At 54.8% G+C, this 24,996-nt stretch overlaps 4 non-coding genes across 4 annotated transcripts; all 4 read left to right on the plus strand.

Moving 5' to 3' along the window:
* Positions 1–7,230: 7,230 nt before the first annotated feature.
* LOC124608673 lies at positions 7,231–7,349 on the plus strand. Its single transcript, XR_006979280.1, has one exon. It is a non-coding gene; the product is annotated as a U5 spliceosomal RNA (small nuclear RNA).
* Positions 7,350–9,794: 2,445 nt separating this feature from the next.
* LOC124608530 lies at positions 9,795–10,001 on the plus strand. The gene has a single exon (XR_006979158.1). It is a non-coding gene; the product is annotated as a small nucleolar RNA U3 (small nucleolar RNA).
* A 6,337-nt stretch (positions 10,002–16,338) lies between these two features.
* On the plus strand, positions 16,339–16,545 carry LOC124608486. Its single transcript, XR_006979120.1, has one exon. It is a non-coding gene; the product is annotated as a small nucleolar RNA U3 (small nucleolar RNA).
* Positions 16,546–17,498: 953 nt separating this feature from the next.
* On the plus strand, positions 17,499–17,617 carry LOC124608678. The gene has a single exon (XR_006979284.1). It is a non-coding gene; the product is annotated as a U5 spliceosomal RNA (small nuclear RNA).
* The last annotated feature ends 7,379 nt before the right edge of the window (positions 17,618–24,996 follow it).

A 24,996-nucleotide genomic window follows, 5' to 3' on the forward strand; every position in this document is an offset into this window, starting at 1 on the left:
CATCCACCAGCATCTCCGCCAGCACCGCCTCCTCCCCGTTACCCAGTGTGGCTTTCGGCCGTCCTTCTCTTCCGACGATCTTCTCCTTCACCTCACTCATCTCCTTTCCGAACAGCTCAATTCCCGTCGCTCCGCAATCTTCCTCTCTCTTGACCTCGAACGCGCATATGACCGCGTATGGCATTCCGGTCTCCTCTTCAAGCTCCAAACCTTCGCCCTTCCCATTAACTACGTTCGTCTGATCGGTTCCTTTCTCTCCCGCCGTCCTTCCTATGTCACCATCCATAACACCGATTCCTACACCTTTTTCCCCTCCGCCGGTGTGCCCCAAGGCTCCGTCCTCTCCCCCCTTCTGTACTTGTTGTATACGGCGGACATGCCGCCGCCGTCACCCCCCGTCCACCTTCTCCAGTTTGCCGATGACACCGCCTTCCTTGCCCTTGCCCCCACCCTGCGACGCTCCCAACACCTTCTCCAATCCCATCTTGACCGGTTCACCGCTTGGTGCAACCAGTGGTTGCTCAAGTTCAATCCTTCCAAAACCCAGGCGATCATTGTAGGCAAAACCACTCCCTCCTTCCGCCTCCTTGATTTCTATCTCACCGTTTATGGCCGTCCCATCGCTCTCACCCCCACCCTTAAGTACCTTGGCGTCACCCTCGACCGTCGCCTCTCCTGGACTCCCCATCTCCAGACAATCCAAGCCAAGGCACGATCCCGACTCCGTCTCCTCAAGCTCCTTTCCGGCCGAACGTGGGGTCTGGACCCCTCCACCATCCTCCACATTTATAAGTCCCTCATCCGCCCTCTCCTCTGTTACGCCCATCCCGCCTGGATCTCCGCCCCACCTTCCTTTTATAAATCCCTCCAAATCCTTGAACGCCATGCTCTCCGCCTTGCCTATCGCATCCGTCTCCCTTCCCCCACGCGGATCCTGTATGACCTTATCCCCTTCCCCCACCTCCTCCTCTTCCTCGAAAGGATACGCATCCTATACACCTCCCGTAAACTCGATCCTCCTCACCCGCTCGTCTCCCCGATCCTCTCCCACCCCCGCCCGCTGCCACGCCTGTACTCCCACGTCCCACCCGGTCTCCATCTCTCCTCCCTCCTTACCCTCTCCCAAGGTGGCTTCCGCCAGCTCCCCCTCCCTGATGATGCCCTCCTCCCCTCCATCTACCCCTCCTACCAACTTTGACCCTCCCACCCTCCTCCTGTGCTTGCTCCTCGGGGCACCCTCCCTCCCTTCTCTCCCTTTTCCCTCCCTCCTCCTTTTCTCGTCCCTCGTCCCCCGGGCCCCCCCCTCCCCTGTCCCTATCCTCCTGTCCCCGTCTCCTAAGCCATGGCATCCTCTTTTCCTCCCCTCTCCCCCTCCTCATCCCTGTTGCCCTCTTGGCAGGTCCCCGGACTCGCACACGCTCAGTGGACATTCGCGCGCCGGAGATCACCGCCATCAGTGTATCGTGTGTGCCGTCATGTTTAGTGTTCAGTGTTTACCGTCACACTCCATCGTTCACCAGTGCCATCGTCTCCTTCAGTGTTTGTGCGTCGTCTCAACAGTTTGCAGTGTGGCTTATCGTCGAGTGTGAACGGCTCCGGGTTTGTTTCTCTGTGTCTCCTGTTTTATTGCCCACCGTTTTGTAACTTTTATGTTTTTCTCCTGTTTTTGCTGATTGTACCTTCTATGGCTGAAGAGCAGCGTAGTATGCTGCTGACAGCCTGCCTGCTGTCCAGGCTTTAAAATAACAATAAAGTAAAAAAAAAAAAAAAGCTTGCAAGCAATTCGAGGGTTGGATTCCCTCTCTTCTTCATCGAAGAGTTTCACTGCCTGGGCTACTCTCAGGGTGCGCCTTCGACGTGGAAGATCCTTGCCGTGTCGTCTGTTTGCCGCCGCCGCCGCTTGGTCGCCGCCTTCCGGTCCTTGCCGCCGCCGCCGCCGCCGCCGCCTGCCGGGGCTCGTCGCCCGTCGCCTCCGCCTGGTCGCCGCCTGCCGGGGCTCGCCGCCCCCGCCTGGTCGCCGCCTGCCGGTGCCCGCCGCCTGCCGGTGCTCGCCGCCGCCGCCGCCGCCGCCGCCGCCGCCGCCGCCGCCGCCGCCGCCGCCATCCGGTGCCGCCTAGTCGCCACCATCACCGCCGTCCTGACCCTGGTCTACGGCCGTCTTCGTCTTCATCCGTCTTCGTCTTTGTCTGTCCCCAGTTTCTGTCCTCTCCTCTTCGTTCTGTTCGTTCTTGTTTCTCTCTCCCGTCATGTCCGCCCCCACCACCACTGTCACTACTACCACCACCGCCATTGTCTATACCTCCCCTTCCGCCGCCTCCACCACTATAACTTGGTGTGCCCAGTCCCACCTCCCTCCTTCCATTCCACCTCTCCTCACTGTCCCTTCACCCTCTATCTTTGTCGCCCCCTCTCCCGCTTCTTCCTTCCGCTCCTCTCGTTCTGATCCCTTCCCCCCACTCCCCCAGCCTGTCACTGCAGCTCCAGCTCGGGTGGTGGCCCGTCGGGCCACTGCCCACGCCCAGCTCTCCCCGTCACCTTCGCCATCACCGCCGCCTCTGCCGCCGTCATCGTCATCGTCGCCTTCACCGTCACCGTCACCATCTCCGGCGCCGACTCCGGCCCCGGGACCTGCCCCTCCCCGCCACATTCCCGTTGTTCCCATCCCCCACACCTCCTCCACCGCCGTCAAGCGCCCCGGTGGCACCCCTGCTTCCTCTGCTTCCAAAAAGGCTGCACCTCGTCCTCCTTCCCCACCCTTGATGCCATGGAAGTCTCCCCGCCTGTCCCTGCCCCCTCATCCTCCTCCTCTCTCCCTTCCTCCTACCGCTACCTCCTCTCCCGTCCTGATCCCTCTCTCCTTGAAGCCCGGAACCTCACCCTCTTCCTTCGCCAGCATTGTCCTGGTGCCCCCATCTCCCTCCTCACTCCTCGCCGAGATTCTGTTCTCATCTCCTCCCCTAGCCCAACCCTCCATACTGACATCCTCTCCCGTCTCCCCATCACCCGTTTTGGTCCCAACGCCTCCCTTACCCCTGCTCCTTCTCCATCTCCTACCCGCCAACCCCAACCCCCGCGTCGCCCGCCGACCCTCACCGCCGTGATCACGCGGCTCAGTCCGTCGATCACGGAGGAGGAGGTGTTGGCGGAGCTCCAGGCCCATCCCACGCTGGAGGTGCGGGCGGTCCGCCGCATTTTCAACTCGGCCGGCCCCACCCGCCTTATGCGGGTTTTCTCTGAGGACGCCCCCTCCATTGACCGTCTCCTGAAGGAGGGTGCCCTCCTCTTCCACCAGCGGTACAAGGTCGACCCTTCCCGTTCCCCTCCTCAATCCCTGCGCTGCCAGAGGTGTCTGCGCTATAATGCGCACCCCACAGCTGAGTGCCGCGAGGCCCCCACCTGCCCGCATTGTCGGCAGGCGCACTTCCTCCGGCAGTGCCCTAACCTCCAATCCCCTCCCTCCTGTAATACCTGCAATCTCCCTCATCCCACCTACTCCCAAAAGTGTAAAGCCCGACCCCCTCCAACCACTCCTGAACTCACCGTACCTGTCCGTCCTCTGGACGCCCCCACCCTCCCTGGCAATTCCCTTCGTCCCCCACCCACTGCTGAGGACATCATCAGGTTCCTCACCATCGTCCTCCAGAATGTTCATCCCTTTCAGCGCCCTCACACCCTCCAGCAGATCTCCCTTGCTGCCCGTTCCATCTTCCAACTCAAGATGTACGCCACCTACTCCAACAACCAGGCCCATTTCACCTTCTCCCGTCTTGACACCCTCGTTTAAATCCCAGTCATGGCGCGACAGCAACGTATCCTTTTCAACAACATACGCTCCCTTCCTGCCAACAAAAACCTGTTCCTGCACACCCTTGCCACCCACCGCGTGGATGCCTTCCTCCTCAATGAAACCTTCCTGCAACCCCAACACACAGTCCACACTTCGCCCTACCTCCTCCACCGCTCCGATAATCCCCTCCCGATTGCGCGTGGCGGAGTTGCCATTGGTCACCACCGCCAGATCCCTGTTCGGCTCCAACCTCTCCTTCCCGACCCCACCGAACACCTGATCCTTAGTCTCTTCTTCCCCGGCCTTACCGTTACCTGCGCCACCATCTATGTCCGCCCCAACGCTCCTATTCCCTTCGACTTCCTCTCCCACGTCGATCGTACCTTTTCCTCCTACGTGATCGCCGCCGACCTCAACATCCATAGTCGTTCCGCTGCCCAGTTACGGCGATGGCATCGGTTCCTCTCCACCCTTCAAGGTGACCTCGTCCCCATCCCCCGGCATACCCGTCCTGAATCCAACTCCACTCCTGATGTTATCCTCTCCTCCCCCAACCTCCTTGGCCGCATAACGGTGGATGTCCTGGAGCCTATTGGTAGCGACCATCTCCCTGTCCTCCTCACCGTTTCAGACGGTCGTCGCCCTCGCCCCGACCCTCGTACTGACCCTCCCCCTAAGTATGTCCACGACTATTCCCGAGCCGACTGGAATGCCTACCGGGATACCCTTTCCACCCAGGTCGATAGCCACCCTCTCACCTACCACCACCCTGACGATGTCACCCATGCCGCCTCCTTTCTCCAGCAGACCTTGTCTGAGGCCGTGGAGGCCCACGTTCCTACTGTCGCCATCCAACCCCACCGTCCTCCCTTACCCCCACAGGCCGTTCTCCTCCTCCGTGAATCCCGTCGTCTCTACCGTGCCTTCCTCCGCACGCGTGACCCGGACACACTACGCCGCCACCGGCAACTCCAGCGACACGTTCGTAATTTGCTCGCGGCTAAGAAACGCCGGGACTGGCGACAGACATGCACCCGTTTAAATGCAACCCTACCAATCAACTCGTCCAAGTTCTGGTCGGCCTTCCGTCGCCTTACCGGAACTAAACCCTCCCCCTATTATCCTCTTCTCCATGATGATCACCCTTTCCCTGATTCCCTTAGTAAGGCCAATCACTTTGCCTCCTACCTCTCCGATGTATTTTCTGTCCCCGATGATCCCCAGTTCGATTACTCCCTCTTCCCAGATGTCCGCGATCGAACTGACACCTCTTCCCCTCCCCTCGCTCCTGGCTTCCAGTACTTGGACAACATTACACACACGGAACTCAATGCCCCTATCACTACACAGGATCTCATTGCTACCCTCCGCACAAAACGCAACACCGCTCCTGGTCACGATCGTGCCACCTACCGTCACCTTCGTGAAGCTCCTGTCTCTTTCCTCTCCACCCTGGCCAGGCTCTACAATGTAGTCCTGTCCACCGGTTACTACCCCAACCTGTGGAAAACCTCCCGTATCCTCATGTTCCTAAAACCTGGCAAACCGCCGTCCGCAGTCTCCTCCTACCGTCCCATCAGCCTTACCTCGGTCTTCAGCAAGGTCCTAGAATCTATTCTCACCCGCCGCATCCACCAGCATCTCCGCCAGCACCGCCTCCTTCCCGTCACCCAGTGTGGCTTTCGGCCATCCTTCTCTTCCGACGATCTTCTCCTTCACCTCACTCATCTCCTTTCCGAACAGCTTAATTCCCGTCGCTCCGCCATCTTCCTCTCACTTGACCTCGAACGCGCTTATGACCGCGTCTGGCATTCCGGTCTCCTCTTCAAGCTCCAAACCTGTGCCCTTCCCATTAACTACGTCCGTCTGATCGGTTCCTTTCTCTCCCGCCGTCCTTCCTATGTCACCATCCATAACACCGATTCCTACACCTTTTTCCCCTCCGCCGGTGTGCCCCAAGGCTCCGTCCTCTCCCCCCTTCTGTACCTTTTGTACACGGCGGACATGCCGCCGCCGTCGCCCCCCGTCCACCTCCTCCAGTTTGCCGATGACACCGCCTTCCTCGCCCTTGCCCCCACCCTGCAACGCTCCCAACGCCTTCTCCAATCCCATCTTGACCGGTTCACCGCTTGGTGCAACCAGTGGTTGCTCAAGGTCAATCCCTCCAAAACCCAGGCGATCATTGTAGGCAAAACCACCCCTTCCTTCCGCCTCCTTGATTTCTATCTCACCGTCTATGGCCGTCCTATCGCCCTCACTCCCACCCTTAAGTACCTTGGCATCACCCTCGACCGTCGCCTCTCCTGGACTCCACATCTCCAGACAATCCAAGCCAAGGCACGTTCCCGACTCCGTCTCCTCAAGCTCCTTTCCGGCCGCACGTGGGGTCTGGACCCCTCCACAATCCTCCACACCTATAAATCCCTCATCCGCCCTATCCTTTGTTACGCCCATCCAGCCTGGATCTCCGCCCCCCCCTACCTTCTATAAATCCCTCCAAATCCTTGAACGCCATGCTCTCCGCCTTGCCTATCGCATCCGTCTCCCCTCCCCCACGCGGATCCTGTATGATCTCATCCCCTTCCCCCACCTCCTCCTTTTCCTTGAAAGGATACGTATCCTGTACACCTCACATAAACTTGATCCTCCTCACCCGCTCATTTCCCCGATCCTCTCCCACCCCCGCCCGCTGCCGCGCCTGTATTCTCACGTCCCACCCGGTCTCCATCTCTCCACCCTCCATACCCTCTCCCAAGGTGGCTTCCGCCAGCTCCCTCACCCTGATGATGTCCTCGTCCCCTCCATCTACCCCTCCTATCAACTTTGACCCTGCCCCGCCCCCCACTTCCCGTGTCCCTTCCTTTCGGCACCCTTCCTCCCTTCTCTTCTCTTCCCTTCCCTTCTTTTTCCGTCTCCCTGTCCCCTCCCTTCCCCCTCTTCCCCCGGGCTTCCTCTCCCCCTCCCTCCCTCCCCCCTATCTCCCCTGCCCGTGGCATCTCTGCTCTCCCCTCTCGCTCTCCCACTCCCCTTCCTCCTCCTCCTCTCTTGGCAGGTCCCCGGACTCGCACACGTATAGTGAACATTCGCGCGCCGGAGATCGTCGCCTTTTGTGTCTCGTGTGTGTGACGTCGTATAGTGTTTTTGGTGTCCGCCGTCCCACTCCTACGTTCACTTGTGCCGTCGGACTCATCAGTGTTTTGTGCGCCGTGCCGACGTGTTTTCCGTGTTGTTATCGTCACATGTGAACGACTCCGTGTTTTTTATGTCTCTGTGACCTCTCTCTTTTGCCCGTCACTTTGTTCTTTGTCATTCGCCATGTTTTATACTCTTGTAAAACGCTATGGCTGAAGAGCGGCGTAGTGTGCCGCTGCCAGCCTACCTGAGTTGTACAGGTTTTAAAATAACAATAAAGTAAAAAAAAAAAAAAAAAAAAACGTTGATCGGCACTCTGGTTTCCCTTCAAAACGAATAAATCTTTCGCCTTTTACTAAAGATTTCCGTGGAGGGGAACATTAAATGAGTCTATAAGGTATTTTTCGTAGTGCTCGGCTATTGCTGAGCCATAATCACAAGTGAAAACGTAATGTAAGTAGCAAGAGGTAGATTGTGTTGTGTGAATGAAGGGCGTGGAGTAGCGGATGACGTTGGATCAGGCAGATATTTGTTTTTTTAAAATTTGAAATTGTAATAGGCCGTGTCGTAGTATAATGAAACAAGTACATTTGCCCTGAAATGGCGTACAGTGTGTTAGACGATTGTGTAAAGACAGAGAGGGAGCTACAGGACTACCTGGAAACACTTGGTGAACCCTTTCCGTACCTCAGTTCTAGATGATTTGAGAGTGTTTACTTGCACTGCAGTTGCACAACAGCATATAAACTGATATTTTGAAGTGAATGATGAATGATAGGCTTTGTAAGAAATACTGGTATGTGATTAGTAGATTATGTTTTGAAACCCAAAATTATTTTTACCACAGAAGTTTGTGATTTGTAGGTATGATGTGAGTGAGCTTTGGGCCGAAGATGGTGGTTAGTTGGGCAGGATGAGTATTTAAATGGTTTTCAATAGAGTGGATATTAGTGACACTGGCTTGTTGCCATAATGTGTTTGTTCATAACAGTGTACTCAGTTGTGTAGAAGATTTAGGTGAGAAAGAGACAGTTGTTGAATATGACATAAATAGCTAGAAATGAAGTAAGTAGTAATTTCCTGCTAGGTGTAGTTTGGGTATGGTGTGTCTCAGTGAGAGATAAATCTTGAAATTGAAGGGTTGTTCCTAGCTACAGTCTTGGAAACTATGTATCTGCTGTTGACTCCAATGTTTTCAAGATTACTTGTGTACAAAATTGGGCAGACTTTGCAGTTTCTTCTTCAGTAAATCAGTGGAAGGTGGTGCAGATAATGGTAAAAATGTTCAGTGCCTCCTGTGAGTTGTTGATGCTGCTTGTCTTTTAAGTAAAATTGATAGGGGCTCTTGATTGACCCAGCCATACACAGAGCTGGTGCATACTTGGCTTGAGAAGACTTTGGTCAGTAAATGATGAAATACCAACACAGTGCTCACAACAAAGCTCCTTTCCCTGCATTCTAGTTTCCCTCGGGTATAGAGTGACATGATATTGGCAGAGGATGTGCAGATAATCACTTTGATCAGGCTGTTTGTTTTTTTTAATGCTCTTTTACCAGAATCCATGCATAGTGATAACTGTGTTCTCTGGTGGAACACGATGAGAACATTGTGTGAAGTGCACAGAAGTAGCTATTTGAGTATGTATGAAAATGTGAGGTAACCACTGTTACTCCTAAATTTCTGTGGAATTAAGTTTTCTGTATGTGTGTGTGTGTGTGTGTGTGTGTGTGTGTGTGTGTGTGTGTGTGTGTGTGAGGTTCAAGTTGGTAGTTTATATGTTGCAAGCGGAAAAAGCTTTTTAGTAAACTGAGGCACTAGCATTAGTTTCCTGTTCACTGTGACAAGGAAGCTAGTATAAAAAGTAGTTTGTGGTTTTGCTTGCAAAGAAGTGCTCATGGGATGAAAGCACTGCTTGGGATTATTCTGAGATGATGGGGGGATTGCTAAACATGTAGCATTTTAGTAAGGAGCTTGTCGGAGTAGTTGTATAGTTGTAAAATTATTTGTTATTTTATGAGAAATTTCTGTATTCATAGCACATGGGCCATCATAGTTGAAGCATACAGATTGGCATGGTATGCGTAGGTCTGTAAAATGTCCTGACAGTGATGTTCATAGAGACTTGATGTATACTTTGATTCTTCATCTGTTTAACAGTAGACATAAGAAATGTATTAGTGGAGCAAGTAGCTGTGAAATTACTGGTGTATGATTGATAGTATGGACGTGGCGCTGAATTGAAGTGTTTGTTCAGCTGTGGGTGTTTTCGTAATTGCCATGTGAGGAAAAGCAATACTCGTGATAGGCGAAAAGAGATACAGAGAGAAACACATTTGTTGCGAGTATTGTATGTCAGCAGCTCCAAGGGCGGGTATCAAGTAAGACGCAAAGTGAAACGAAAGAGGAAGTATGCATGAAAGAGGCCAAATATCGACAAGAGTTCGCACTGTTAGAGTGAGGTGAATGAGCTAGTGCTGTGCGAAAAATTTCGAAGAGAGAGGCGGTTTTAAAGAAAGCACAAGAGTCCTATGAATGCCCTCTTGTGTGTTTCTCTTTCAGTGGCTATTTGGCGTGTCTGCTTGCGCCGTAGAATGCTACTGTATGTGCCCCAGGCCGCCATCTAGCGGCCGGAGGTGCAAGCGGTGTTTACATACAGTCTCGCCTGAGGCAATGGTCTCTCATTTCGGAACGCAAGAAGCACTGGTAGCGCACAAAATAGCTGAGCGAGATCATGGCGGCCAAGTAAGAGTAGAAGTAGGTTCTTTGCAGAATGTCGGAGCTTGTAAATCGCGAAATGTGAAGAGTGTGTCGTATTCTCGTAGGGCGTGTTGACGGTCTCGTGGCATAAGTAGCGAGCGGTGATAGCTTGCAAGCAAGATCATACTTCACAGGATCATTTCTGTAGTATGTCTTCAACTCTCTCTAGTTCAAAGCTGGAGTAGACGTAACCACGATGACGAGTGGTAGCACTCTCCCTGAGCGTGAGGCTTGCGATCGAGATTCATCGCATCTTGGTTGTAATCGATGATCGTTCACCACATTCTGAGGGATGTGGGAAGGGAATAGCGCTTTCCGAGTGGTGGTTTTATTATATAGATCAGAAGCGTAAGTCATACCTTTGGTATCGGGACCCGCGTCGTTGCAGAAATGTCGCTGCAGCTTGTGGAAGGACTTTGATTGCGACATGTCATGAAAGCCTTGTGGAAGTTTGTCGAGTGTCACGGGGACGAGCCATTTGATTTGGCCTGCTCCAAGTGCTAGGCTTGGATGACAACGACGTACTTTTGAGTTACAAGACTGAGTGAGCAACACAAGAAGAGTGCAATTGATGACGATAAAAAGCTGACACACAACACAGTGTTGATAATCACCACTAATGCATGATGTACGAAACATTTAGGAGGAGCACGTTTGGCTAGCAAACTTGAATTGAGCGATTTGCAAGGCACTGTTATCTGCAAGAAGGAATGCATGAAATTGGCAAATGAATAAGACTGGTTCAAATACTATCGACAGAAATTTTATTTCTGTTGTCAACTAGTATTAATTAGATGTGTGGGAGTAGGGGGATATTTCCATTGCACCATACATCTACATACACGTTGCGTCTGATGTGGCCTAGTTTTGCGTACAAAGAACTGTCTAGTTGTCAGTTTTTTCAGTGAACGAATGTGGTAGGGAGGAGAGAGATTAGTGTTAGATGCAGAGCAGTGCGGGCAGTTGTGTGTCGGACGTTGTATGTCGGACGGTGAGTCGCCGACAGGAATTAGGCGTGCTGCCATCAGTCGGCAGGTGAGGTAATGAAGCAGCTTGAATGGTGACAGAAATGATGAAAATAGTTAACTAAAGAGTAATAGCGACGACATTTGGCAGACACGTGTTTCAGCGTTGACAGTTAGTTTGGGGTGTGTGCTTGCATGACACTGGAAGTCTGTTGACAGTAGAGAAGTACACAAGACGGAAAGAATTTTCCGCGTTCTCGCGGAGAAGTAATAGAGAAGCAGCCATAAGTATTGAAGTGAGGGCGTTGATCGGCCATATTCGAGGGTTGGATTCCCTCTCTTCTTCAGCGAAGAGTTTCACTGCCTGGGCTACTCTCAGGGTGCGCCTTCGACGTGGAAGATCCCTGCCGTGTCGTCTGCTTGCCGTCACCGTCACCGCCGCCGCCGCCGCTTGGTCGCCGCCTTCCGGTCCTTGCCGCCGTCGCCGCCTGCCGGGGCTCGCCGCCCCCGCCCGGTCGCCGCCTGCCGGTGCTCGCCGCCGCCGCCGGTGCCCGCCGCCGCCGCCGCCGCCGTCCGGTGCCCGCCGCCGCCGTCCGGTGCCGCCGTCCTGACCCTGGTCTACGGCCGTCTTCGTCTTCATCCGTCTTCGTCTTTGTCTGTCCCCAGTTTCTGTCCTCTCCTCTTTGTTATTTTCGTTCTTGTTTCTCTCTCAGGTCATGTCCACCCCCACCACCACTGTCACTACTACCACCACCGCCATTGTCTATACCTCCCCTTCTGCCGCCTCCACCACTATAACTTGGTGTGCCCAGTCCCACCCCCCTCCTTCCATTCCACCTCTCCTCACTCTCCCCTCACCCTCTATCTTTGTCGCCCCCTCTCCCGCTTCTTCCTCCCGCTCCTCTCGTTCTGATCCCTTCCCCCCACTCCCCCAGCCTGTCACTGCAGCTCCAGCTCGGTAGATGGCCCGTCGGGCCACTGCCCACGCCCAGCTCTCCCCGTCACCTTCGCCATCACCGCCGCCACTCCCACCGTCATCGTCATCGTCGCCGTCGCCTTCACCGTCACCGTCACCATCTCCGGCGCCGACTCCGGCCCCGGGACCTGCCCCTCCCCGCCACGTTCCCATTGTTCCCATCCCCCACACCTCCTCCACCTCCGTCAAGCGCCCCGGTGGCACCCCTGCTTCCTCTGCTTCCAAAAAGGCTGCGCCTCGTCCTCCTTCCCCCACCCATGATGCCATGGAAGTCTCCTCGCCTGTCCCTGCCCCCTCATCCTCCTCCTCTCCCCCTTCCTCCTACCGCTACCTCCTCTCCCGTCCTGATCCCTCTCTCCTTGAAGCCCGGAACCTCACCCTCTTCCTTCGCCAGCATTGTCCTGGTGCCCCCATCTCCCTCCTCACTCCTCGCCGAGATTCTGTTCTCATCTCCTCCCCCAGCCCAACCCTCCATACTGACATCCTCTCCCGTCTCCCCATCACCCGTTTTGGTCCCAACGCCTCCCTTACCCCTGCTCCTTCTCCATCACCTACCCGCCAACCCCAACCCCCGCGTCGCCCGCCGACCCTCACCGCCGTGATCACGCGGCTCAGTCCGTCGATCACGGAGGAGGAGGTGTTGGCGGAGCTCCAGGCCCATCCCACGCTGGAGGTGCGGGCGGTCCGCCGCATTTTCAACTCGGCCGGCCCCACCCGCCTTATGCGGGTTTTCTCTGAGGACGCCCCCTCCATTGACCGTCTCCTGAAGGAGGGTGCCCTCCTCTTCCACCAGCGGTACAAGGTCGACCCTTCCCGTTCCCCTCCTCAATCCCTGCGCTGCCAGAGGTGTCTGCGCTATAATGCGCACCCCACAGCTGAGTGCCGCGAGGCCCCCACCTGCCCGCATTGTCGGCAGGCGCACTTCCTCCGGCAGTGCCCTAACCTCCAATCCCCTCCCTCCTGTAATACCTGCAATCTCCCTCATCGCACCTACTCCCAAAAGTGTAAAGCCCGACCCCCTCCAACCACTCCTGAACTCACCGTACCTGTCCGTCCTCTGGACGCCCCCACCCCTCCTGGCAATTCCCTTCGTCCCCCACCCACCGCTGAGGACATCATCAGGTTCCTCACCATCGTCCTCCAGAATGTTCATCCCTTTCAGCGCCCTCACACCCTCCAGCAGATCTCCCTTGCTGCCCGTTCCATCTTCCAACTAAAGATGTACGCCACCTACTCCAACAACCAGGCCCATTTCACCTTCTCCCGTCTTGACACCCTCGTTTAAATCCCAGTCATGGCGCGACAGCAACGTATCCTTTTCAACAACATCCGCTCCCTTCCCGCCAACAAAAACCTGTTCCTGCACACCCTTGCCACCCACCGCGTGGATGCCTTCCTCCTCAATGAAACCCTCCTGCAACCCCACCACACAGTCCACACTTCGCCCTACCTCCTCCACCGCTCCGATAATCCCCACCCGATTGCGCGTGGCGGAGTTGCCATTGGTCACCACCGCCAGATCCCCGTTCGGCTCCAACCTCTCCTTCCCGACCCCCCCGAACACCTGATCCTTAGTCTCTTCTTCCCCGGCCTTACCGTTACCTGCGCCACCATCTATGTCCGCCCCAACGCTCCTATTCCCTTCGACTTCCTCTCCCACGTCGATCGTACCTTTTCCTCCTACGTGATCGCCGCCGACCTCAACATCCATAGTCGTTCCGCTGCCCAGTTACGGCGATGGCATCGGTTCCTCTCCACCCTTCAAGGTGACCTCGTCCCCATCCCCCGGCATACCCGTCCTGAATCCAACTCCACTCCTGATGTTATCCTCTCCTCCCCCAACCTCCTTGGCCGCATAACGGTGGATGTCCTGGAGCCTATTGGTAGCGACCATCTCCCTGTCCTCCTCACCGTTTCAGACGGTCGTCGCCCTCGCCCCGACCCTCGTACTGACCCTCCCCCTAAGTATGTCCACGACTATTCCCGAGCCGACTGGAATGCCTACCGGGATACCCTTTCCACCCTGGTCGATAGCCACCCTCTCACCTACCACCACCCTGACGATGTCACCCATGCCGCCTCCTTTCTCCAGCGGACCTTGTCTGAGGCCGTGGAGGCCCACGTTCCTACTGTCGCCATCCAACCCCACCGTCCTCCCTTACCCCCACAGGCCGTTCTCCTCCTCCGTGAATCCCGTCGTCTCTACCGTGCCTTCCTCCGCACGCGTGACCCGGACACACTACGACGCCACCGGCAACTCCAGCGACACGTTCGTAATTTGCTCGCGGCTAAGAAACGCCGGGACTGGCGACAGACATGCACCCGTTTAAATGCAACCCTACCAATCAACTCGTCCAAGTTCTGGTCGGCCTTCCGTCGCCTTACCGGAACTAAACCCTCCCCCTATTATCCTCTTCTCCATGATGATCACCCTTTCCCTGACTCCCTTAGTAAGGCCAATCACTTTGCCTCCTACCTCTCCGATGTATTTTCCGTCCCCGATGATCCCCAGTTCGATTACTCCCTCTTCCCGGATATCCGCGATCGAACTGACACCTCTTCCCCTCCCCTCGCTCCTGGCTTCCAGTACTTGGACAACATTACACACACGGAACTCAATGCCCCTATCACTACACAGGATCTCATTGCTACCCTCCGCACAAAACGCAACACCGCTCCTGGTCACGATCGTGCCACCTACCGTCACCTTCGTGAAGCTCCTGTCTCTTTCCTCTCCACCCTGGCCAGGCTCTACAATGTAGTCCTGTCCACCGGTTACTACCCCGACCTGTGGAAAACCTCCCGTATCCTCATGTTCCTTAAACCTGGCAAACCGCCGTCCGCCGTCTCCTCCTACCGTCCCATCAGCCTTACCTCGGTCTTCAGCAAGGTCCTAGAATCTATCCTCACCCGCCGCATCCACCAGCATCTCCGCCAGCACCGCCTCCTTCCCGTCACCCAGTGTGGCTTTCGGCCATCCTTCTCTTCCGACGATCTTCTCCTTCACCTCACTCATCTCCTTTCCGAACAGCTTAATTCCCGTCGCTCCGCCATCTTCCTCTCACTTGACCTCGAACGCGCTTATGACCGCGTCTGGCATTCCGGTCTCCTCTTCAAGCTCCAAACCTTTGCCCTTCCCATTAACTACGTCCGTCTGATCGGTTCCTTTCTCTCCCGCCGTCCTTCCTATGTCACCATCCATAACACCGATTCCTACACCTTTTTCCCCTCCGCCGGTGTGCCCCAAGGCTCCGTCCTCTCCCCCCTTCTGTACCTTTTGTACACGGCGGACATGCCGCCGCCGTCGCCCCCCGTCCACCTCCTCCAGTTTGCCGATGACACCGCCTTCCTCGCCCTTGCCCCCACCCTGCAACGCTCCCAACGCCTTCTCCAATCCCATCTTGACCGGTTCACCGCTTGGTGCAACCAGTGGTTGCTCAAGGTCAATCCCTCCAAAACCCAGGCGATCATTGTAGGCAAAACCACCCCTTCCTTCCGCCTCCTTGATTTCTATCTCACCGTCTATGGCCGTCCTATCGCCCTCACTCCCACCCTTAAGTACCTTGGCGTCACCCTCGACCGTCGCCTCTCCTGGACTCCCCATCTCCAGACAATCCAAGCCAAGGCACGTTCCCGACTCCGTCTCCTCAAGCTCCTTTCCGGCCGCACGTGGGGTCTGGACCCCTCCACAATCCTCCACACCTATAAATCCCTCATCCGCCCTATCCTTTGTTACGCCCATCCGGCCTGGATCTCCGCCCCCCCTACCTTCTATAAATCCCTCCAAATCCTTGAACGCCGTGCTCTCCGCCTTGCCTATCGCATCCGTCTCCCCTCCCCCACGCGGATCCTGTATGATCTCATCCCCTTCCCCCACCTCCTCCTTTTCCTTGAAAGGATACGTATCCTGTACACCTCACGTAAACTTGATCCTCCTCACCCGCTCATTTCCCCGATCCTCTCCCACCCCCGCCCGCTGCCGCGCCTGTATTCTCACGTCCCACCCGGTCTCCATCTCTCCACCCTCCATACCCTCTCCCAAGGTGGCTTCCGCCAGCTCCCTCACCCTGATGATGTCCTCGTCCCCTCCATCTACCCCTCCTATCAACTTTGACCCTGCCCCGCCCCCCACTTCCCGTGTCCCTTCCTTTCGGCACCCTTCCTCCCTTCTCTTCTCTTCCCTTCTTTTTCCGTCTCCCTGTCCCCTCCCTTCCCCCTCTTCCCCCGGGCTTCCTCTCCCCCTTCCTCCCTCCCCCCTATCTCCCCTGCCCGTGGCATCTCTGCTCTCCCCTCTCGCTCTCCCACTCCCCTTCCTCCTCCTCCTCTCTTGGCAGGTCCCCGGACTTTCACACGTATAGTGAACATTCGCGCGCCGGAGATCGTCGCCTTTTGTGTCTCGTGTGTGTGACGTCGTATAGTGTTTTTGGTGTCCGCCGTCCCACTCCTACGTTCACTTGTGCCGTCGGACTCATCAGTGTTTTGTGCGCCGTGCCGACGTGTTTTCCGTGTTGTTATCGTCACATGTGAACGACTCCGTGTTTTTTATGTCTCTGTGACCTCTCTCTTTTGCCCGTCACTTTGTTCTTTGTCATTCACCATGTTTTATACTCTTGTAAAACGCTATGGCTGAAGAGCGGCGTAGTGTGCCGCTGCCAGCCTACCTGAGTTGTACGGGTTTTAAAATAACAATAAAGTAAAAAAAAAAAAAAAGCTTGCAAGCAAGATCATACTTCACAGGATCATTTCTGTAGTATGTCTTCAACTCTCTCTAGTTCAAAGCTGGAGTAGACGTAACCACGATGATGAGTGGTAGCACTCTCCCTGAGCGTGAGGCTTGCGATCGAGATTCATCGCATCTTGGTTGTAATCGATGATCGTTCACCACATTCTGAGGGATGTGGGAAGGGAATAGCGCTTTCCGAGTGGTGGTTTTATTATATAGATCAGAAGCGTAAGTCATACCTTTGGTATCGGGACCCGCGTTGTTGCAGAAATGTCGCTGCAGGTTGTGGAAGGACTTTGATTGCGACATGTCATGAAAGGCTTGTGGAAGTTTGTCGAGTGTCACGGGGACGAGCCATTTGATTTGGCCTGCTCCAAGTGCTAGGCTTGGATGACAACGACGTACTTTTGAGTTACAAGACTGAGTGAGCAACACAAGAAGAGTGCAATTGATGACGATAAAAAGCTGACACACAACACAGTGTTGATAATCACCACTAATGCATGATGTACGAAACATTTAGGAGGAGCACGTTTGGCTAGCAAACATGAATTGAGCGATTTGCAAGGCACTGTTATCTGCAAGAAGGAATGCATGAAATTGGCAAATGAATAAGACTGGTTCAAATACTATCGACAGAAATTTTATTTCTGTTGTCAACTAGTATTAATTAGATGTGTGGGAGTAGGGGGATATTTCCCTTGCACCATACATCTACATACACGTTGCGTCTGATGTGGCCTAGTTTTGCGTACAAAGAACTGTCTAGTTGTCAGTTTTTTCAGTGAACGAATGTGGTAGGGAGGAGAGAGATTAGTGTTAGATGCAGAGCAGTGCGGGCAGTTGTGTGTCGGACGTTGTATGTCGGACGGTGAGTCGCCGACAGGAATTAGGCGTGCTGCCATCTGTCGGCAGGTGAGGTAATGAAGCAGCTTGAATGGTGACAGAAATGATGAAAATAGTTAACTAAAGAGTAATAGCGACGACATTTGGCAGACACGTGTTTCAGCGTTGACAGTTAGCTTGGGGTGTGTGCTTGCATGACACTGGAAGTCTGTTGACGGTAGAGAAGTAGACAAGACGGAAAGAATTTTCCGCGTTCTCGCGGAGAAGTAATAGAGAAGCAGCCATAAGTATTGAAGAGAGGGCGTTGATCGGCACTCTGGTTTCCCTTCAAAACGAATAAATCTTTCGCCTTTTACTAAAGATTTCCGTGGAGGGGAACATTAAGTGAGTCTATAAGGTATTTTTCGTAGTGCTCGGCTATTGCTGAGCCATAATCACAAGTGAAAACGTAATGTAAGTAGCAAGAGGTAGATTGTGTTGTGTGAATGAAGGGCGTGGAGTAGCGGATGACGTTGGATCAGGCAGATATTTGTTTTTTTAAAATTTGAAATTGTAATAGGCCGTGTCGTAGTATAATGAAACAAGTACATTTGCCCTGAAATGGCGTACAGTGTGCTAGACGATTGTGTAAAGACAGAGAGGGAGCTACAGAACTACCTGGAAACACTTGGTGAACCCTTTCCGTACCTCAGTTCTAGATGATTTGAGAGTGTTTACTTGCACTGCAGTTGCACAACAGCATATAAACTGATATTTTGAAGTGAATGATGAATGATAGGCTTTGTAAGAAATACTGGTATGTGATTAGTAGATTATGTTTTGAAACCCAAAATTATTTTTACCACAGAAGTTTGTGATTTGTAGGTATGATGTGAGTGAGCTTTGGGCCGAAGATGGTGGTTAGTTGGGCAGGATGAGTATTTAAATGGTTTTCAATAGAGTGGATATTAGTGACACTGGCTTGTTGCCATAATGTGTTTGTTCATAACAGTGTACTCAGTTGTGTAGAAGATTTAGGTGAGAAAGAGACAGTTGTTGAATATGACATAAATAGCTAGAAATGAAGTAAGTAGTAATTTCCTGCTAGGTGTAGTTTGGGTATGGTGTGTCTCAGTGAGAGACAAATCTTGAAATTGAAGGGTTGTTCCTAGCTACAGTCTTGGAAACTATGTATCTGCTGTTGACTCCAATGTTTTCAAGATTACTTGTGTACAAAATTGGGCAGACTTTGCAGTTTCTTCTTCAGTAAATCAGTGGAAGGTGGTGCAGATAATGGTAAAAATGTTCAGTGCCTCCTGTGAGTTGTTGATTCTGCTTGTCTTTTAAGTAAAATTGATAGGGGCTCTTGATTGACCCAGCCATACACAGAGCTGGTGCATACTTGGCTTGAAAAGACTTTAGTCAGTAAATGATGAAATACCAACACAGTGCTCACAACAAAGCTCCTTTCCCTGCATTCTAGTTTCCCTCGGGTATAGAGTGACATGATATTGGCAGAGGATGTGCAGATAATCACTTTGATCAGGCTGTTTGTTTTTTTAATGCTCTTTTACCAGAATCCATGCATAGTGATAACTGTGTTCTCTGGTGGAACACGAAGAGACCATTGTGTGAAGTGCACAGAAGTGGCTATTTGAGTATGTATGAAAATGTGAGGTAACCACTGTTACTCCTAAATTTCTGTGGAATTAAGTTTTCTGTATGTGTGTGTGTGTGTGAGGTTCAAGTTGGTAGTTTATATGTTGCAAGCGAAAAAAGCTTTTTAGTAAACTGAGGCACTAGCATTAGTTTCCTGTTCACTGTGACAAGGAAGCTAGTATAAAAAGTAGTTTGTGGTTTTGCTTGCAAAGAAGTGCTCATGGGATGAAAGCACTGCTTGGGATTATTCTGAGATGAAGGGGGGATTGCTAAACATGTAGCATTTTAGTAGGGAGCTTGTCGGAGTAGTTGTATAGTTGTAAAATTATTTGTTATTTTATGAGAAATTTCTGTATTCATAGCACATGGGCCATCATAGTTGAAGAATACAGATTGGCGTGGTATGCGTAGGTCTGTAAAATGTCCTGACAGTGATGTTCATAGAGACTTGTTGTATACTTTGATTCTTCATCTGTTTAACAGTAGACATAAGAAATGTATTAGTGGAGCAAGTAGCTGTGAAATTACTGGTGTATGATTGATAGTATGGACGTGGCGCTGAATTGAAGTGTTTGTTCAGCTGTGGGTGTTTTCATAATTGCCATGTGAGGAAAAGCAATACTCGTGATAGGCGAAAAGAGATACAGAGAGAAACACATTTGTTGCGAGTATTGTATATCAGCAGCTCCAAGGGCGGGTATCAAGTAAGACGCAAAGTGAAACGAAAGAGGAAGTATGCATGAAAGAGGCCAAATATCGACAAGAGTTCGCACTGTTAGAGTGAGGTGAATGAGCTAGTGCTGTGCGAAAAATTTCGAAGAGAGAGGCGGTTTTAAAGAAAGCACAAGAGTCCTATGAATGCCCTCTTGTGTGTTTCTCTTTCAGTGGCTATTTGGCGTGTCTGCTTGCGCCGTAGAATGCTACTGTATGTGCCCCAGGCCGCCATCTAGCGGCCGGAGGTGCAAGCGGTGTTTACATACAGTCTCGCCTGAGGCAATGGTCTCTCATTTCGGAACGCAAGAAGCACTGGTAGCGCACAAAATAGCTGAGCGAGATCATGGCGGCCAGGTAAGAGTAGAAGTAGGTTCTTTGCAGAATGTCCGAGCTTGTAAATCGCGAAATGTGAAGAGTGTGTCGTATTCTCGTAGGGCGTGTTGACGGTCTCGTGGCATAAGTAGCGAGCGGTGATAGCTTGCAAGCAGCTCCGGCGGTACACCGCAAGGTTCCCGCCCTTCGATAGTGCCATTTTCGCGCTAATCGAAGTGCTAGGGGTTACAGGTGCCAGCCAGCCAGCCAGCAGCAGCAGCAGCAGTAGCAGTAGCAGCAGCAGCAGCAGCAGTAGTAGCAGTTCCCGGTCCCGGCCTGCAGCAGTGGTCCCGCAGCCAGCCAGCCAGCCAGCCAGCCCTCCGGTGGCAGCAGCAGTCCAGCCAGCAGCAGCAGCAGCAGCAGCAGCCGCCGCCGCCGCCGCCCAGTCCGCGGCAGCAGCGTCCCTGCCTCTCGCCGTCGCCGTCGCCGTCCGTCGTCTCCCAGTGTGTGTCCTGTCCTTTTAGTGCTGTGTTTTTCTTTCTTCTTCTTGTCGTCATGTCCGCCCCCACCACCACTGTCACTACTACCACCACCGCCATCGTGTATACGTCCCCTTCCGCCGCCTCCACCACTATCACTTGGTGTGCCCAGTCCCACCCCCCTCCTTCCATCCCTCCCCTCCTCACTATCCCTTCGCCCTCGCTCTTTGTCGCCCCCTCTCCCGCCTCTTCCTCTCGTTCTGATCCTTTCCCCCCACTCCCCCAGCCTGTCACTGCAGCTCCGGCTAGGGTGGTGGCCCGTCGGGCCACTGCCCACGCCCAGCTCTCCCCGTCGCCATCGCCACCGCCACCGCCACCACCGTCATCATCGTCCCCATCACCATCACTGCCACATTCGCCTGCACCGTCACAGTCACTATCTCCGGCGCCGACTGCTGCGTCCGTGCCGGGACCTGTCCCTTTTCGCCACCTCCCCATCGTTCCCGTCCCTCATGTCACCACCCGCCCATCTGCCGCTGTCAAACGCCCTAGTGGCGCCTCCACTTCCTCTGCTCCTAAAAAGGCTCCACCCCGCCCCCCATCCCCACCCCAAAATGCCATGGACGTCTCCCCACCAGGCCCCGCTCCCTCCTCCTCCTCCTCCCCACCCGGTCTCTACAAATATCTCCTGTCCCGTCCCGATCCTTCCTTCCTCGAGGCCCGGAATCTCTCCCTCCTCCTCCTCCGCCAACATTTCCCTGGCGCCCCCATCTCTCTCCTTACTCCCAGACGGGATTCTGTTCTTATCTCCTCCCCCAGCCCAACCCTCCATACTGACATCCTCTCCCGCCTCCCCATCACCCGTTTTGGTCCTCACGCCTCCCTCACCCCTGCTTCCTCCCCATCTCCTACCCGCCAACCCCAACCCCCGCGTCGCCCGCCGACCCTCACAGCCGTGATCACGCGGCTCAGTCCGTCGATCACGGAGGAGGAGGTGTTGGCGGAGCTGAAGGCCCATCCCACCCTGGAGGTGCGGGCAGTCCGCCGCATTTTCAACGCGACCGGCCCCACCCGCCTTATGCGGGTTTTCTCTGAGGACGCCCCCTCCATTGACCGTCTCCTGAAGGAGGGTGCCCTCCTCTTCAATCAACGGTACCAGGTCGACCCCTCCCGTTCCCCCCCTCAATCCCTGCGCTGCCAGAGATGTCTGCGCTACAATGCACATCCAACAGCAGAGTGCCGCGAGGCCCCCACCTGCCCGCATTGTCGGCAAGCGCACTTCCTCCGGCAGTGCCCCAACCTCCTATCCCCTCCCTCCTGTAATACCTGCAGCCTCCCCCACCCCACCTACTCCCAAAAGTGTAAAGCCCGACCCCCTCCCACCACTCCTGAACTCACCGTACCTGTCCGTCCTCTGGACGCCCCCACCCCTCCTGGCAATTCCCTTCGTCCCCCCCCCCCCCCCACCGCTGAGGACATCATCAGGTTCCTCACCATTGTCCTCCAAAACGTCCATCCCTTTCAGCGCCCCCACACCTTACAACAGATCTCCCTCGCCGCCCGTTCCATATTCCACCTTAAAATGTACGCCACCTTTTCCAATAACCAGGCCCATTTCACCTTCTCCCGTCTTGACACCCTCGTATAAGTCCTTATCATGGCGCGACAGCATCGTATCCTTTTCAACAATATGCGCTCCCTTCCCGCCAACAAGAACCTCTTCCTGCACACCCTTGCTACCCACCGCGTGGATGCCTTCCTCCTCAATGAAACCTTCCTCCAACCCCACCACTCCATCCACACCTCCCCCTATCTCCTCCACCGCTCCGATAATCCCCTCCCAGTTGCGCGTGGCGGAGTTGCCATTGGCCACCACCGCCAGATCCCCGTTCGGCTCCAGCCTCTCCTTCCCGACCCCACCGAACACCTGATCCTTAGTCTCTTCTTCCCCGGCCTTACCATTACCTGTGCCACCATCTATGTCCGCCCCAACGCCCCTCTTCCTTTCGACTTCCTCTCCCACATCGACCCTACCTTCTCCTCCTATGTGATCGCCGCCGACCTCAACATCCATAGTCGCTCCGCTGCCCAGTTACGGCGGTGGCATCGGTTCCTCTCCTCCCTTCAAGGCGACCTCATCCCCATCCCCCAGCACACCCGTCCCGAATCCAACTCCACTCCCGATGTTATCCTCTCCTCCCCCAACCTCCTTGGTCGCATTACGGTGGATGTCCTGGAGCCTATTGGTAGCGACCATCTCCCTGTCCTCCTCACGGTTTCTGACGGCCGTCGCCCCCGCCCCGACCCTCGTCCTGACCCTCCCCCTAAGTACATCCATGACTATTCCCGTGCCAACTGGAATGCCTACCGGGATACCCTCTCCACTCAGGTCGATAGCCACCCTCTCGCCTACCGCCGTCCCGATGATGTGACCCATGCCGCCTCCTTTCTCCAGCAGACCTTGTCTGAGGCCGTGGAGGCCCACGTCCCTACTGTTGCCATCCACCCCCACCGTCCTACCTTACCACCACAGGCCGTCCTCCTCCTCCGTGAATCCCGTCGTCTCTACCGTGCCTTCCTCCGCACGCGTGACCCGGACACCCTACGACGCCACCGGCAACTGCAGCGCCACATTCGACATTTGCTCGCGGCCAAGAAACGCCGGGACTGGCGACAGACATGCACCCGTTTAAATGCTACCCTCCCTATAAACTCGTCCAAGTTCTGGACCGCCTTCCGTCGCCTTACCGGAACTAAACCCTCCCCCTACTATCCTCTTCTCCACGATGATCACCCCTTCCCTGACGCCCTTAGTAAGGCCAATCACTTTGCCTCCTACCTGTCCGATGTATTTTCCATCCCTGATGATCCCCAGTTCGATTACTCCCTCTTCCCAGATATCCGCGATCGAACTGACACCTCTGTCCCTCCCCTCGCTCCTGGTTTCCAGTACTTGGACAACATTCCACACACGGACCTTAATGCCCCCTTCACCACACAGGATCTCATCAATACACTCCGCACCACACGCAACACCGCTCCTGGTCACGATCGTGTCACCTACCGTCACCTTCGTGAAGCTCCTGTCTCTTTTCTCTCCACCCTGGCCAGGCTCTACAATGTAGTCCTGTCCCCGACCTGTGGAAAACCTCCCGTATCCTCATGTTCCTCAAACCTGGCAAACCGCCGTCCGCCGCCTCCTCCTACCGTCCCATCAGCCTTACCTCGGTCTTCAGCAAGGTCCTGGAATCTATCCTCACCCGCCGCATCCACCAGCATCTCCGCCAGCACCGCCTCCTCCCCGTTACCCAGTGTGGCTTTCGGCCGTCCCTCTCTTCCGACGATCTTCTCCTTCACCTCACTCATCTCCTTTCCGAACAGCTCAATTCCCGTCGCTCCGCAATCTTCCTCTCTCTTGACCTCGAACGCGCATATGACCGCGTATGGCATTCCGGTCTCCTCTTCAAGCTCCAAACCTTCGCCCTTCCCATTACCTACGTTCGTCTGATCGGTTCCTTTCTCTCCCGCCGTCCTTCCCATGTCACCATCCATAATACCGATTCCTACACCTTTTTCCCCTCCGCCGGTGTGCCCCAAGGCTCCGTCCTCTCCCCCCTTCTGTACTTGTTGTACACGGCGGATATGCCGCCGCCGTCACCCCCCGGCCACCTTCTCCAGTTTGCCGGTGACACCGCCTTCCTTGCCCTTGCCCCCACCCTGCAACGCTCCCAACACCTTCTCCAATCCCATCTTGACCGGTTCACCGCTTGGTGCAACCAGTGGTTGCTCAAGGTCAATCCTTCCAAAACCCAGGCGCTCATTGTAGGCAAAACCACTCCCTCCTTCCGCCTCCTTGATTTCTATCTCACCGTTTACGGCCGTCCCATCGCTCTCACCCCCACCCTTAAGTACCTTGGCGTCACCCTCGACCGTCGCCTCTCCTGGACTCCCCATCTCCAGACAATCCAAGCCAAGGCACGTTCCCGACTCCGTCTCCTCAAGCTCCTTTCCGGCCGGACGTGGGGTCTGGACCCCTCCACCATCCTCCACACCTATAAGTCCTTTATCCGCCCTATCCTCTGTTACGCCCATCCAGCCTGGATCTCCGCCCCCCCTTCCTTTTATAAATCCCTCCAAATCCTTGAACGCCATGCTCTCCGCCTTGCCTATCGCATCCGTCTCCCTTCCCCCACACGGATCCTGTATGACCTTATCCCCTTCCCCCACCTCCTCCTCTTCCTCGAAAGGATACGAATCCTATACACCTCCCGTAAACTCGATCCACCTCACCCGCTCGTCTCCCCGATCCTCTCCCACCCCCGCCCGCTGCCGCGCCTGTACTGCCATGTCCCACCCGGTCTCCATCTCTCCACCCTCCTTACCCTCTCCCAAGGTGGCTTCCGCCAGCTCCCCCTCCCTGATGAAGTCCTCCTCCCCTGCATCTACCCCTCCTATCAACTTTGATCCTCCCCCCCCTCCTGTGTCCTTTCCTTCAGGCACCCTCCCTCCCCCCCCTTTTCCCTTCCCTTCTCTTTCCTTTCCCCCCTCCCTCCTACCCTCTCCTCCGGGCTTCCCTCCCCTTTCCTCCCTCCCCCTCTCTCCTTTGCCCATGGCATCTCTGCTCTCCCCTCTCCCATTTCCCCTTCCTCCTCCTCCACCTCCTCTC

This window comes from Schistocerca americana, chromosome 3 (assembly GCF_021461395.2).
Source record: "Schistocerca americana isolate TAMUIC-IGC-003095 chromosome 3, iqSchAmer2.1, whole genome shotgun sequence".
In the NCBI taxonomy this organism is placed as follows: Eukaryota; Metazoa; Arthropoda; class Insecta; order Orthoptera; family Acrididae; genus Schistocerca; species Schistocerca americana.